Source organism: Vicugna pacos, chromosome 1 (assembly GCF_048564905.1).
Source record: "Vicugna pacos chromosome 1, VicPac4, whole genome shotgun sequence".
NCBI classification, from domain to species: Eukaryota; Metazoa; Chordata; class Mammalia; order Artiodactyla; family Camelidae; genus Vicugna; species Vicugna pacos.
The window spans coordinates 66,708,143-66,722,037 of record NC_132987.1 but is presented as its reverse complement, the minus strand read 5'-3'; the positions used below and the strand labels follow the sequence as shown (position 1 = coordinate 66,722,037).

The 13,895-nt window shown below is 35.5% G+C and overlaps 1 protein-coding gene across 4 annotated transcripts in view; it reads right to left on the bottom strand.

The window, feature by feature from the left end:
• Positions 1–13,694, bottom strand: part of GOLGB1 (golgin B1) — a 72,517-nt gene extending 58,823 nt beyond the window's left edge. For all 4 annotated transcript variants that reach the window (XM_015251715.3, XM_015251716.3, XM_015251720.3 and 1 more), the window contains exon 1: positions 13,553–13,694. The gene's annotated coding sequence lies outside the window, so the exon portion shown is untranslated. The remainder of the gene's footprint in view (positions 1–13,552) is intronic.
• Positions 13,695–13,895: the final 201 nt, after the last annotated feature.

The following is a 13,895-nucleotide window of genomic DNA, read 5'->3' as shown; positions in this document are numbered from 1 at the left end:
TAAAACCCTCAGCAGGGAGAAATGTAAAAGCTGTTGTACAAAATAAGCACTTCAATAAAACTAGTCTTTGCTATAGTTTTCTTCTACTCACAGTAGTAATAGTGTTTAGGGCAGCCATGGTCCTTCATTAAGAAAGAAATGGCAAGACTTCTGTTTCTACAACATGTTAATTGGATAAGCAGTCTATATAGCATTTGGAAAAGATGTATGAAACGGGAAAGAAAAAAGAGAACCACACCTAGGAGGGCAACATAGGACCATATACAACTACACATATAACTACTCTAAGGGCAACACAGGGTCATATGTAAGTACATAGGGACATCATAATCACTCATTCAAGCTATGAGATGCATAACAACAGTCAGTTAATAAAAATCATAATTCACCAGGACAAAGACTCTTTAAACTTTCAACTCTAGAGATTCAATTTTTTATAGTAACTATTAATGAACGAAATGAACACTACAACTAAAGAGCCATTATTAGGCACAGAAATTTGCACTAATCAAGGAGAGTCATAACAGAACCTAACTTATCAAACAGAATCACTTTATCTTCAGATTTTTTTATCACTTCTGATCACAGTGATATGAAACTAGAAATCAGTAACAAGAGGAAAAGTGGAAAATTCACAAACATGTGGAAATTAAACAACACATTTCTGTACAACCAATGGGATAAAGAAGAAATCAAAAGGAAAATAAAAAATTATCCTGAGACAAATGAAAATAAAAACATGACAAACCAAAACTGGGATGCAGCAAAAATGTAAGTTCTAAGAGGGAAGCTACAGCAATAAACTCTTGCATTTAGAAAAAACAAATACCTTGAATAAATAACCTAATTTTACACCTAAAGGAATTAGAAAAAGAACAAACTAAGCTGAAAGTTAGCAGAAGGAAGGAAATAACCAGGATCAATACAGAAATAAATGAACTGAAGAATACAAAAACAATAGAAAAGATTGATAAAACTAAGTTTTTCAATGAAACTAACTGGTTTTCTGAAGAGATAAACAAAATTAACAAATTCAGTTATATCAACTAAGAAAAAAAGGGAGAAGATTCAAATAAAAGTATAAGTGAAAGAAAAGACATTAAAGCTGATACCACAGAAATACAAAGGATCATAAGGGACTATGATAAACAATTATATGCCAACAAATTGGACAACCTGGAAGAAACAGATAAATTCCTAGATATATATAACCTATCACAACTCAATTGTGAAGAAACAGAAAATCCCAACAGAACAAAAACAAGTAAGGAGACTGAAACATCCAGAACTTGATGGTTTCGCTGGTGAATTCTACTATATGTTTAAAGAAGAATTAATGCAAATTTTTCTCAAACTCTTCCCCAAAAATTGAAGAGGAGGGAACACATCTACAAACCAATGTGATATACCATATCAACAGAATGAATGATAAATATCATAAAATCATCTGAATAGACGCAGAAAAAGCATCTGACAAAATCCAAAATCCTTCATGATAAAAACTCTCAACAAATTAGGTACAGAAGGAGTGCACCTCAACATAATAAGGTTATATACACATCACACTCAATGGCAAAAAGCTAGAAGCTTTTCCTCCAAGATCAGAAACAAGACAAGGATGCCCATTCTCACTACTTCTATTCAATATAGTGCTAGAATTCCTAGCCACAGCAATTACACAAGAAAATAAATAATAGGCATCCAAATCAGAAAGAAAGAATAAAACTATCTCTGTTTGCAGAAGACATAATCTTCCATATAGAAAATGCTAAAGAATTCACACACACAAAAGCTGTTAACACAAATGAATTTGGTAAAGTTCCAAGATACAAAATCAATATGCAAAAATTACTGTGTTTTTATATACTAACAATGAGCTAGTCAAAAAAATAAATTAAGAAAACAACCCTATTTATATAGCATCAAAAATAATAATAAAGTACTTACAAATAAATTTAAAAAGATGTGAAACATCTGTACATTGAAAACTATAAAATACTGAAAGAAATTAAAGAAGACACAAATAAATGGAGAGATATCCTGTGTTCATAGATTGGAAGAATTAATATTGTTAAAATGTACATACCATTCAAAGCAGTGTACAGAGTCAATGCAATCCTTATCAAAACTCCATTACCTTTTTTCACAGAAAGAGGGAAAAAAATCCTAAAATCATATGGAACTACAAAAGACCATGAATAGCCAAAGCAATCTTGAGCAAGAATGAAGCTGGAGGTATCACGCTACTTGATTTCAAAATATACTACAAAGCTATAGTAATCAAAACAGTATGGTATTGGCATAAAAACAGACATATAGGCCAATGGAACAGAATAAAGAGCCCTGAAATAAATTCACACATTTACTATCAACTGATCATTAAAAAAGGTGCCAGGAGCACACAACAGGTAAAGGACAGTTTCTTCAATAAATGGTATTGGGAAAACTGGATATCCACATGCAGAAGAATGAAACTGGACTCTTATCTCACCCCATATACAAAAATCAACTCCAAAAGGGTTAAAGACTTAAAACATGCAACTGTAAAACTAGTAGAAGAAAAAACAGAAAAAAAGGCTTCTTGACATTGATCTGGGCAATTATTTCTTAGATATGACTCCAAAAGTACAGATAAAAAAGCAAAAATGAAAAATGATATTCCACCAAACTAAAAAGCTTCTGTACAGAAAAGGAAACAATGAATAGAATGAAGAGATAACCTATGGAATGGAAGAAAATATTTGGAAACCACACATCTGATACAGTATTAATATCCAAAATATAATGGAACTCAAACAACTCAACAGCAAGAAAACAAATAACCCGAATTTTAAATGGGAAAACAAAGGATTTACGTAGACACATCTCAAAAGAAGACATACAAATGGCCAACAGGTATATATATGATAAATGCTCAACATCACTAATCATCAAAGGAATGCAAACAAAAATCACAGTATCACCTGACATCACTAATAGAAAGACTATTATCCAAAAGACAAAAGATAACAAGTGTTGGCCAGGATGTGGAGAAAAAGAAACCCTTGAACATTGCTGGTGTGAATGTAAATTGGTACAGTTATTTTGGAAAACAGTCGGGAGGTTCCTCAAAAAACTAAAGATAGAACAACCATCTGAACCAGCAATTCCACTTCTAGGTATATATATCCAAAAGAAATGAAATTAATATCTTGAAGAGATATGTGTACTCCTATGGTTATTGCAACATTATTCACAATAGTTAAAATACAGAATCAACCTATGTCTATTGACAGATGAATGGATAAAGAAAATGTGGTAGATACACACAATGGAATATTATTCAGTGCCCCCCCCCAAATAAGGAAATCCTGTCATTTGCAAAAACATGGATGAATCTGGAGGACATTATGCTGAGTGAAATAAGCCAGATACAGAAAGACAAATACTGCCTGATCTTACCTATATATGGAATCTAAAATAGTCAAACTCAAGGAAGCAGAGAGTTGAATAGTGGTGGCCAGCAGGTACAGGGTAGCGGAAATGGGGAGATGTTTGTCAAAAGGTACAAAATTTCAATTATGCCAGATGAGTAAGTTCTGGGAATCTAATGTCCATCATGGTGACTACAGATAGTAATACTGTACTGTATACTTGAAGTTTGCTAACAGAGTAGATCTTAAATGTTCTTACCACACACATGCAAAAAAGGTAACTATGTAAGGTAATAAATATATTAATTAGCTTGATTGTAATAATCATTTAACAATGTATCTGTATATCAACATATCACGTACACCTTAAATATATATTTTTATTAATTATACATCAAAAAGCTTAAAAATGATATCTACTTCCAATATTAACACTTACTTACCAAAAATTAATAATTGCTAAATGTATTTAGAGCACCTAACAGTACAGCAGAGCACAAACAGTAGATATATGACAGAGATGTGTATCATATTGACTTTTACAAAAGAAAAATTGAACTTTGATACTCTCACCATTTTCTATGATGCAAACTTTGCTGAACACACAGATATATATGATGATATCTCATATGAATTAAAACAAATAAGTTTATCAATTATGCCTCATCAAAAATAGAAGAATAAGTGTATGAATAATCAAAACAAAGCATGCCTTAAGAAAAAAAAAGAATGTTGAAATAAAGGATAACTTTAAAAATGAAAAAGAAGTTAACCATAAACTAAACATGCAACTACTTTATGACTCAGTAATTTTACCCCTAGGCATTTATCTCAGAGCAGTGAAAACTTAAATTCACACAAAAACCTGTACATGAATGTTCTTAGCAGCTTGATTTTTAAGAGCCCAAAACTGGAATCAGTAAGGGTATCTTTCAACAAGTAAATGGCTAATTTAACTATGGTACAGGCATAACTTGTTTTATTGAGCTTTGCTGTATTGTGCTCCACAGGGACTGCATTTTTCACAAATTTAAGGTCTGTGGTAACCCTGTGTCAAGCCAGTCTACTGGCATCATTTTTCCTAAAGTGTTTGTTCATGTCATGTCTGTCACATTTTGATAATTCTCACAATATTTCAAACTTTTTCACTATTCTCTATTCTTTGTTATGGTCATCTGTGATCAGTGATCTTTGATGTTACTACTGTTCTGCTGTTATGCACGAAGTTTTAGTGGTCTGAATACAAGATTAAATCAGTCATAACATTCCCTTAAACCAAAGGCTAATCCAGACAAAGGCCCTAACTCTCTTCAATGCTATGAAAGCTTAGAGAGATGAGGAAGCTGCAGAAGAAAAGTTTGAAGGTTGCAGAATTTAATTCATGAGACTGAAGGGAAGAAGCTGTCTCTAAAACATAAAAATACAAGGTAAAGCACCAAATGCTGATGTAGAAGCTGCTGCAAGTTATCCAGATCTAGTAAAGATAATTAATGAAGCTGGCTATGCTAAACAACAGATTTTCAACACAGACAAAATAGCCTTCTATTGGAAAATGATGCCATCTAGGAGTTTCACAGCTAGAGAGAGGTTAATGCCTGGCTTCAAAATTCAAAGGACAGTCTGACTCTCTTGTTAGAGCCTAATACAGCTGAAGACTTTAAGTTAAAGCCAATGGTCATTTACCGTCTGAAAATCCTAGGGCTCTTAAGAATTATGTAAAATCTACTCTCTCTATGCTCTATAAATGGAACAACAAAGTACATCTATTTACAACATGGTTTACTGAGTAAGCCCAGTGTTGAGACCTACTGGTCAGAAAAAAAGATCCCTTTCAAATTATTGCTGCTCACTGACAATGCACCTGGTTATTCAAGAGCTCTGATGGAGATGTACAATGAAATTAAAGTTGTTTTCATGCCTCCTAACAAAATATCCATTCTGCACTCCATGGACCAAGGAGTAATCCCGACTCTCGAGTCTTAGTATTTAAGAAATATGTTTCATAAGGCTACAGCTGTCAGAGATTCTTCTGATGGATCTGGGCAAAGTAAATTGAAAACCTTCTGGACAGGATTCACCATTCTAGATTCCATTAAAAATATTCATGCTTCATGAAAAGAGGTAAAGATTAACATTAAAAGGAGTTTGGGAGAAGACGACTCCAATTCTCACGGATGACTTTGAGGGGTTCAAGACTTCAGTGGAAGAACTAACTGCAGATGGGTGGAAATAGCAAGAGAACTAGAATTAAAACCAGAGTCTGATGATGTGACTGAATTGGGGAAATCTCAGGATAAATCTTCAACAGGTGAGGATGATCAAAGAAAGTGGTGTCTTGAGATGGAATCTGCTCCTGGTAAAATGCTATGAAGATTGCTGAAATGACAGCAAACCATTTAGAATATTACATAAACTTAGTTGATAAAGCAGTAGCAGGGTTTTAGAGGACTGACTCTAATTTTCAAAGAAATTCTACTGTGGGCAAAATGCTATCAAACAACACTGCATGCCACAGAGAAATCGTTCATGAAAGGAAGAGTCAATCAATGCAGCAAACTTCATTTTTGTCTTAATTTTTTAAAATTGCCACAGCCACCCCAACTTCCAGCAATCACCACTCTGATCAGTCAGCAGCCACCAACATCAAGGCAAGACCCTACACCAGCAAACAGATTATGGCTGAATGTTCAGATAGCATTTTTAGCAACAAAGCATTCTTTAATTAAGGTACATACATTTTTTAGACATAACGCTATTTCAACTAAAAGACTACAGTATAGTGTAAACATAACTTTATATGTACTGGGAAACCAAAAAAATTGTGTGACTCATTTTATTGTAATATTAGCTTTATTGCGGTGGTCTGAAACTGAACCCACAATCTCTCTAAGGTGTGCCTGTACCTACACACATACCATGGCATACTAATCAGCAGTAAAAAGAAACAAACTACTGATACACCCAACAATTTAGATGAATCTCCAGGAAATTATGCTGAATGAAAAAACAAAAGCCAATTCCAAAAGGTTACATGCTATATAATTCCATGCTTGTAGAATATTTCGAAATGACAAAATTTTAGAAATGGAGGACAAATTAGTGGTTACCAGTGCTTAGGGAGGAATTGGAGGTGGGAAAGTAGGAGGTGGTTGTAGCTATAAAACAGCAACACAAGGTATTCTGTGGTGTTGGGAACGTTCAATACATTAACTGTGGTGGTGGACACAAGAGCCTTCACAGGTGATAAAACTGTATAGAACTTAACACATACATATACAAATAAAACTGGGGAATGTACTAATGTCAGTATCCTGGTTGTGATATTATACAACAGTTTTGTAAAGTGTTACCACTAAAGGAAACTGAACAAAATGCACAAAAAGGATCTCTCTGTATTATTTATTACAATTCTGTAAAATCTGTAATTGAATCTACAAGTGAATTTACAATTATCTCAATTTTTAAAAAGAAAAAGAATTGAACTAAATGTGATATCTTATGATAGTACCCCAGAACAAAAAAAGGACATCAATGGAGAAATAAGTGAAATCCGAACAAAGTATAGAGTTTAGTTAATAGTAACATGTCAGTGTTGGTTTCTTAAATTTGATTAATGCACTTTACAATTGTAACATGTAAACATTAGAGAATACTGGGCAAGGGGCTTACTGAACTCATAACTATCTTTGCATATCTTCTAATAAATTTAAAATTACTCATATTGTTTACTTTAAAAAATTCAAAAAATAGACAGTAAAAAAGGAATCAAGAGAAAGTGATAAATGTTGAAGATAAGCAATGAGGATAATCAGATTCCTTGAAAAAGACAACCAAAGCAAAGACACAGAATACACACAAAAAACAAAATCCAAGAGAACTTATCTGAATTTTAAAAGATTTGCAGTTACACACTGAAAGGGCCATCATGTATCTGAAAATACCAACCCAGAATGACCAATAAGGAATTCTAGTAAAATTAATGGACTTAAAATTATTTGAGATTTAGGCCAAAATATTATGTGACTTGTAAGTTTAAAAAAAGAAAAAAAAGACTATAATCAGAATTTTCAATAGCAAATGCTTGCCAGAAAAAATGGAGTTATAGATTTGAGATACTTAAAAAAAGAAAATGTGAGACAAAGATTCTATTTCCAGCAAAAGTGACCTTCAGATATAAAGAGCACAGACAGAATGTTATAAACTTGCAAGAAAATTCATGAAAAAAATTTCCCCGGAGCCTTTCCTAAGGCATTATTAGAGAGAAAGTTTGAAACAACCAAAATGACTGAAGAAACATCATCATAAGAACTAGTAGTGAGCATTAAACATGTTACTCATAGGACTAGGACCAGGATAGAAAGAGTAGAGTATTTATTTAATGATTATATGCACTGACAATATATACGGCTCCAATAAACAGAACTGAGAAAAATGTGAATAGTGTATGTAAAAAAAACTTAAGAAATTGTTTATAACAACCAAAATTAGTAGTGGTTATCAACAGTGTTATTACTCCTGGACTATTTTATGTGTCATGTGGAATTAAAGTAAATGAGTAATTACGAGCATACTAATTCTACCATATTTTCATTATGAAAAAGGAGATACACATATAATGCAGATGAAATTATGAAACTCAAAATAAAAACTAACCTTGAATTTGAATAAAAAATATCAAGATGAACCTACAAAGTATTTTACCTTAGTAAATATATTTTCCTAGCTCTGTCCACTGAAAAGGCTGAAAACGATGACAAACTGAGAAGCAATAAATATCTTTAGCGCCTAGATTAGGGTCTTGAAATATTATTCCCCATTTAGAAATTTTTTTTAAATAGGAAGGCTTCTAAGACAAATGGCTGATTCCAGTTCTGAACCAGGAAATGAATAAAACGAGCCTGAAAAATCTTGTCATACAAAATAGCAAGGAAGCTATCAAAGATAGCCTATGTCAAAGGACCCAGGAGACAAACTGAAGCGGTTCTTACAGGCCAAAGGAACAACTGAGTTTCTAATAAGAATATGAGCTAAATTGCAACAGATTAAAAATCTACCAAACATATTTAAATCCACAGGTTCACAATAATAATAAACTGGTCATCATCTGAACTAAATATCATAAAAAACGAGGTAAGTACAAGGATTTATATTGCCTTTTCTATTGGGACTTTACCATTTAGGAAGCAAATAGTGGATTAGGGGACACACTTTGTAAAATTATTCCAGCTAAAGAAAACAAGTGGTAGAACTGGAGTATCTCATGTAATATTTTGTAACTCCTAATAAATTCATGAATCTAGACACTGAACAGCCACAGATGCTCACCTCAAAAAAGAGCAAAACCAGATACCCTGTGCTTCTTCATGAAGGAACGCCACCACCTGTATAGTCTTGCCAAAGGGACTGACCATCAGTCTGGTGAAGCCTCTGGATTGGCTGTCAACTTCAGGGAAATGGAGAAGACAGAGGAATACGATGAACTGCCCCACTGAAAGTGCAATTCCCAGACTGTGGGAAAGTACACAGGTGAAGAGTGCTAAGTTCTGCAACAGAAACTGAAAAGACCTCAGAGTGGTATGCTCTAGATCAAATCTTTTGCATGTCACCATTAACCAAGAAGATTGTGATGGATACATAATTTCTACTGTGAAAATATGATATCACTTTCCAAATATAAAACTAAAATCCTGAATGTTTTTTCAAACTAAAACTGCCCCCAACAATCCACCATTACACACATAAGATTCGGAGGCATCCTCTCTAGAAGGGTGTGTCTCTATCAGCATCCTATGAATTACTGCATATGAAGGACATACAGATGAACACAGGATAATAATAATATGAATGGTAACAACTACTGAGCAATATGTATCAGACACTCTATATACATTCCTCTCTAATCCTTACAAAATCTGCAAGATAGGTATTATCATCATCACCATTTTATAGATGAATAAAATTGATACTCAGAGAAACAGACATTTCAAGGTCCCTCAGCTAAATAAGCATTATTGAATAAGATAGAAGCTCTTTCAATGGAAGATGGGTTTTCTCACATAACTGTTTAAAAATCTGTATATTTGAAGAAAGGAAAGATCAGTATCAGGGAAGGACCATTTCAGGCCAAAGTAAAAGGAATTTCTCACAGACTGAGTCAACAATCTGAGAGGTCCATGAGAAAGTAGATGGCACAGTGGAAAGAGCACCAAATTGGGAGTCAGGAACTGAGCTTTCAGTCCTGTCTCCAATACAAAAAAGTTGTATTATACTGGGTAAGTCACTTTACAGTTTCCTCACCTTAAAATAAAGAATACTAGCAAGGAGCATTCTATTGCCCAGTATTATGACCCAATGATGCAAGAGTGATTTCTATAGCTGTTGACATTAAAGGAATAACAAGGAAATGTAAATGGGAAGGGCATCCCAGGCACAGTTAAGTGCTTTAAGTTAGCTCAGACGTTGGGAACTTGAGGGCAAGAGAGCCACTAAGCAGCCATGCTTAAGCTAAATGAAGAAGGAAGGATCTCCCTCTCTGATAGGCTCACTGTAGGACAGAAATGGGCAGATGTATATATAAAAATTAGTAAAGGGGGAAATATAAAGTAATAAATTCATGTAAGGAATATCTATTACTGCTGGACATGCAATGCTCTTACTACTGTTTTATAAAGCACCAGAGTCATGAGTAGCAACTTGGGGAAAGAATAAAATAAAGAGCTTCATGCCAAAGCCAGCCTTCCATAAAATGTTTAGACAAATAAAACAATCCCTCAGAGTCAGTGCTGGCCACACCTTCTACAAACCCTGCCACAAGATCTGGACACTTGTGTGTTGAGGCGGTACTTAAAATTCAGTGAGTCTTATTTTCTGTCTTCACTGCTGTCAATAATTATTTTCAAAATATTTACTTGGTGTAGAGCATTATCCTGGGAGCCACAAAAATCTGAAAAGAAATACAAGGCATGTCCCTAACCACAGAGAACTTAGTACAAACATGTAGGGCAACAAAAGTAACTGAAGACAGTGAGCGCATGCTTGTGACTACATGCAAACGCACAATTTGCTTTGGAATTTAAATCACATTTTTCCCACAAAGACAACAACACAGGAAATGGTTGTATTTCCAGGTCACTCCTCAAACTTATTTAATGCATATTTAGTTGAGTCTCAGTAGTTTTCGTTAATTTTAAGTGATTCCCAACCAGTTTGAGAAACTGATAGGAAATGGTGCTATATCGCTGGGAAAAGCATATGCAACATTATAATTTTACAATTAGAAAATGAAAAACTATTTTTCATGCCATAAAAAACTACTGTTTTCATTAACCAAATTTAGAAGTAAATAGTAGCTATAACTGATATACACAGTACCATGCACTACAAACTGATCAAATCTCATCATTTTACTCATTTTATTATTAAAACAACCCCAAGGAGGAATTCTATCAATATCCCCAGTATTAAGGTGAGTAAACTAAGGCATAGGGAGGTTAAGTAATTTTCCCAGACCCAGAGCTCAACAAAGCTTCTTTGCTGGTAGAGATACAGAAGATAACCAATTTTCTGAGTACCTTCATCACCCAGCATTCTTCACTGGGGCTGAAAACAGAGCTGGAGGCATAAGGACACTCATATACTTATATATACTTACAGTTATATAAGCACTTTTTCCCCAGCAGTACACAGACTAAAATGAGATGATTCAGAGTAGGAGGGCCCCAAAGAACTCCATACTGTTTATACCATAAACAGGCTCATGCAAGGACACAAAGATAAATGTACATGGACAGACACTTCAGCAGTGTTTGTGATGGCTAATGACTGAAAACAATCTCAATGTCCATCAATAGGGGACAGGCTGACTATAATTTGATACTTCTAGAAGGGAATGCTGCCAGTCTTTTTAAAGAATGAGAGTTTTATACATAAGAATATGGAAAAAAAAATCCTAATTTTAGTATAAAGTCACAAAAAAAACCAAAAGGTGTAGAGTAGCAGGTTTATTATAATTCAACTTGTGTGAGAAAGAAAAGGAGTGGTTGAATGTGGTTGAATATGATCAGAAAGTTTCTTAAGGACAAATTATTTACAGTGCTTACTTCTGGGAAGTAGGGAATGGGGAAAAGGGTCAGTACATAGAAGAGAAAGAGACTTTTGTTTTATCCTTTTGCATTGAATTTAATTTTACCAAAAGCACATATCACTAATTTTAAAATAGCTTAATTAATATGAAAACGAATCTGTATGTTCATGTATGACTGAAGCATTATGCTGTACACCAGAAACAGACACAACACTGTAAACTGACTATACTTCAATAAAAATATATATTAAAAAATTAAGTTAAATTAAAAAATAAAATAAAATGGCTTAATTAAAGATACAGTATTATAGAGCTAACATCCTTTCATATAGTGGTTCCTAACAATAGACTAGTATGTAATGATCAGTGGTAAGATATGTCCCCCCAAATTTATAATAGTAGTTAAGCTAGAGAAGTTTATGAATGATTTATTTTTTATAAACAAGAATAAAATCAACAGCCCTTTAACTAATCTTCTAATGCAAAGGGGAAAAAAGAGAGACTTTAAAGATTCAAGCAAAAGGAAAAAAGAATAATATCCAAAAGATGATTATTTTTAGGAGAGGCTAGATCCCAGAGGAATAGAGGTCCTCAAAAAAAAAAAAATGATTCCCCTAATCTGGAATCCTCAGATACGCAAACATCTTTCTCAGAAAATAAGGAAACACCTTTATGTGATCTCCAAATTGGGCTGGGAGTGTCCCAGGAAACGACAAGAATTTTTTTCATCCTTTTAAATGTATGTTTTTGTATATTTTATAAGTAACACATTTACAGTGCTATTTATATATTATTCATAATTAAATATACAGAAGATGGTTGCTCAAAATGTTTTACTGATAGGGCAAGCAATTTAAAAAGTTGAAAACTACTGATGTAGTCCAACAAACTTGATGCAGTGAAAAGGAAAGCATTAGTCATTTCATGGTCAAGAGATGAAAAATAAAAGCTGTGAAACAGTCAGTGTACAATGTCTGCACTTTTTGAATTCTCTTCAACTTTTCCTATATCTATTCCATAACCATATCCTGCCATTTTCCAAAGAACATTTCCTCACTTTGACCATTCATAATCATGCTGACTATCCAGATTTAATATTTCATGTTTCTGAAAAGGCCTCCGGTCTTTCTGTAGGGAGTTCTCCACTGCCATCTTGCATAGAACTGTGAGATTCTTTACAAGCTCAGAAAGCTTCCAACTATTTCCAAAAGTGAAAGTACGTATCCAGAGACTTTTAAATATCCCTGTCCCACTCTCAAATTGTCCTCCCCCTACAGACCAGCTGGAACCCTTTAAATAAGTCAAACATATTCCTCATTTGTCGAGGGGTTCATCCTCTCCTTCACACTCCCGCAGAATTAACATCCTCCACACCACCATGTCAAGTTCTTTTTCCTCCAGAACTCTCTTCAGGGTTCCCTTTCCTCTTACAGCCTGCCTACCTCTGACTCCTGGGATCTTAGTGTTGATAGGGTCGCAAAGATCATCCCTCTCTCCGAATCTCTCCAATCTCTTCAGCAACGCATTAGCAGGATTGTTAGACAGGCCCTCGTTTGCGTTAATAAGTCCAATATTTCCGTGATCTGCGCCCTCAAGACCTTCGATCCGTTTGGGTCCCGCCTCCCCTTCCCGACACTAAGTTTGTTTAGGGCCTGGGCGCAGGGGCCGGGCAGGTTCTCTCCGACGTCAGCTGCTGCGTACACAGGTCGGCCTGAGCAGGCCGCTCAGGGAACAAGGCCGTGCGGACAGGACTGACCCAAGCGCCTTTCTCCGTCGCTCCTGGAGGACAAAGGTCCTAGAGAGGGGGCAGACCACGCATATGTGCCCGGAGGCAGCCGAAGCCCTCCGGAGGGGCCAGCTGGCGTGTGGACTATTAAAAGTAGGCCTGGTAGGTGAAGGGAGGCAGGCTGAAAGACCGGATCCGGGACTGAATCGGGAGAGGAGGGAGGGGAGGGTACCCGAGTGTAGCTACTTTGGCAGCCCTGCGGGGCCTGTAGCAGCGGTGACCGTTACAAGACTCAAGGAGGGGAGGAGTTGGGGAGCGTCCCCCACTCACCTGGAAGAGGTTGTCGCCGGAGACTCCAGCTACCCCCCTCCCAAATTGAAGCCACGTCAGCTCGGGAATCCCGTAGGCGACACCTACCACCGCCGCGCCCCGCCAAGGGACTCAACCACTCGCAGCTGGGATGGAAGATGGGATTAGAATATGGACCAATCAGAACTATCCGCAGAGCGTTACCAGGGAGACCAGGCACGCCTTGTTTGTAACTAACCCATCAACAATGACGGAAACCAATCAACGTCAGGAAATGCTCCGCTTCCTTAAAGAAACAGCCAATAGACTCTAAAGAGTGGAGGGGGCGGGGTCAGACGCAAGCAAGTGCTCCGGAAGAAAATGT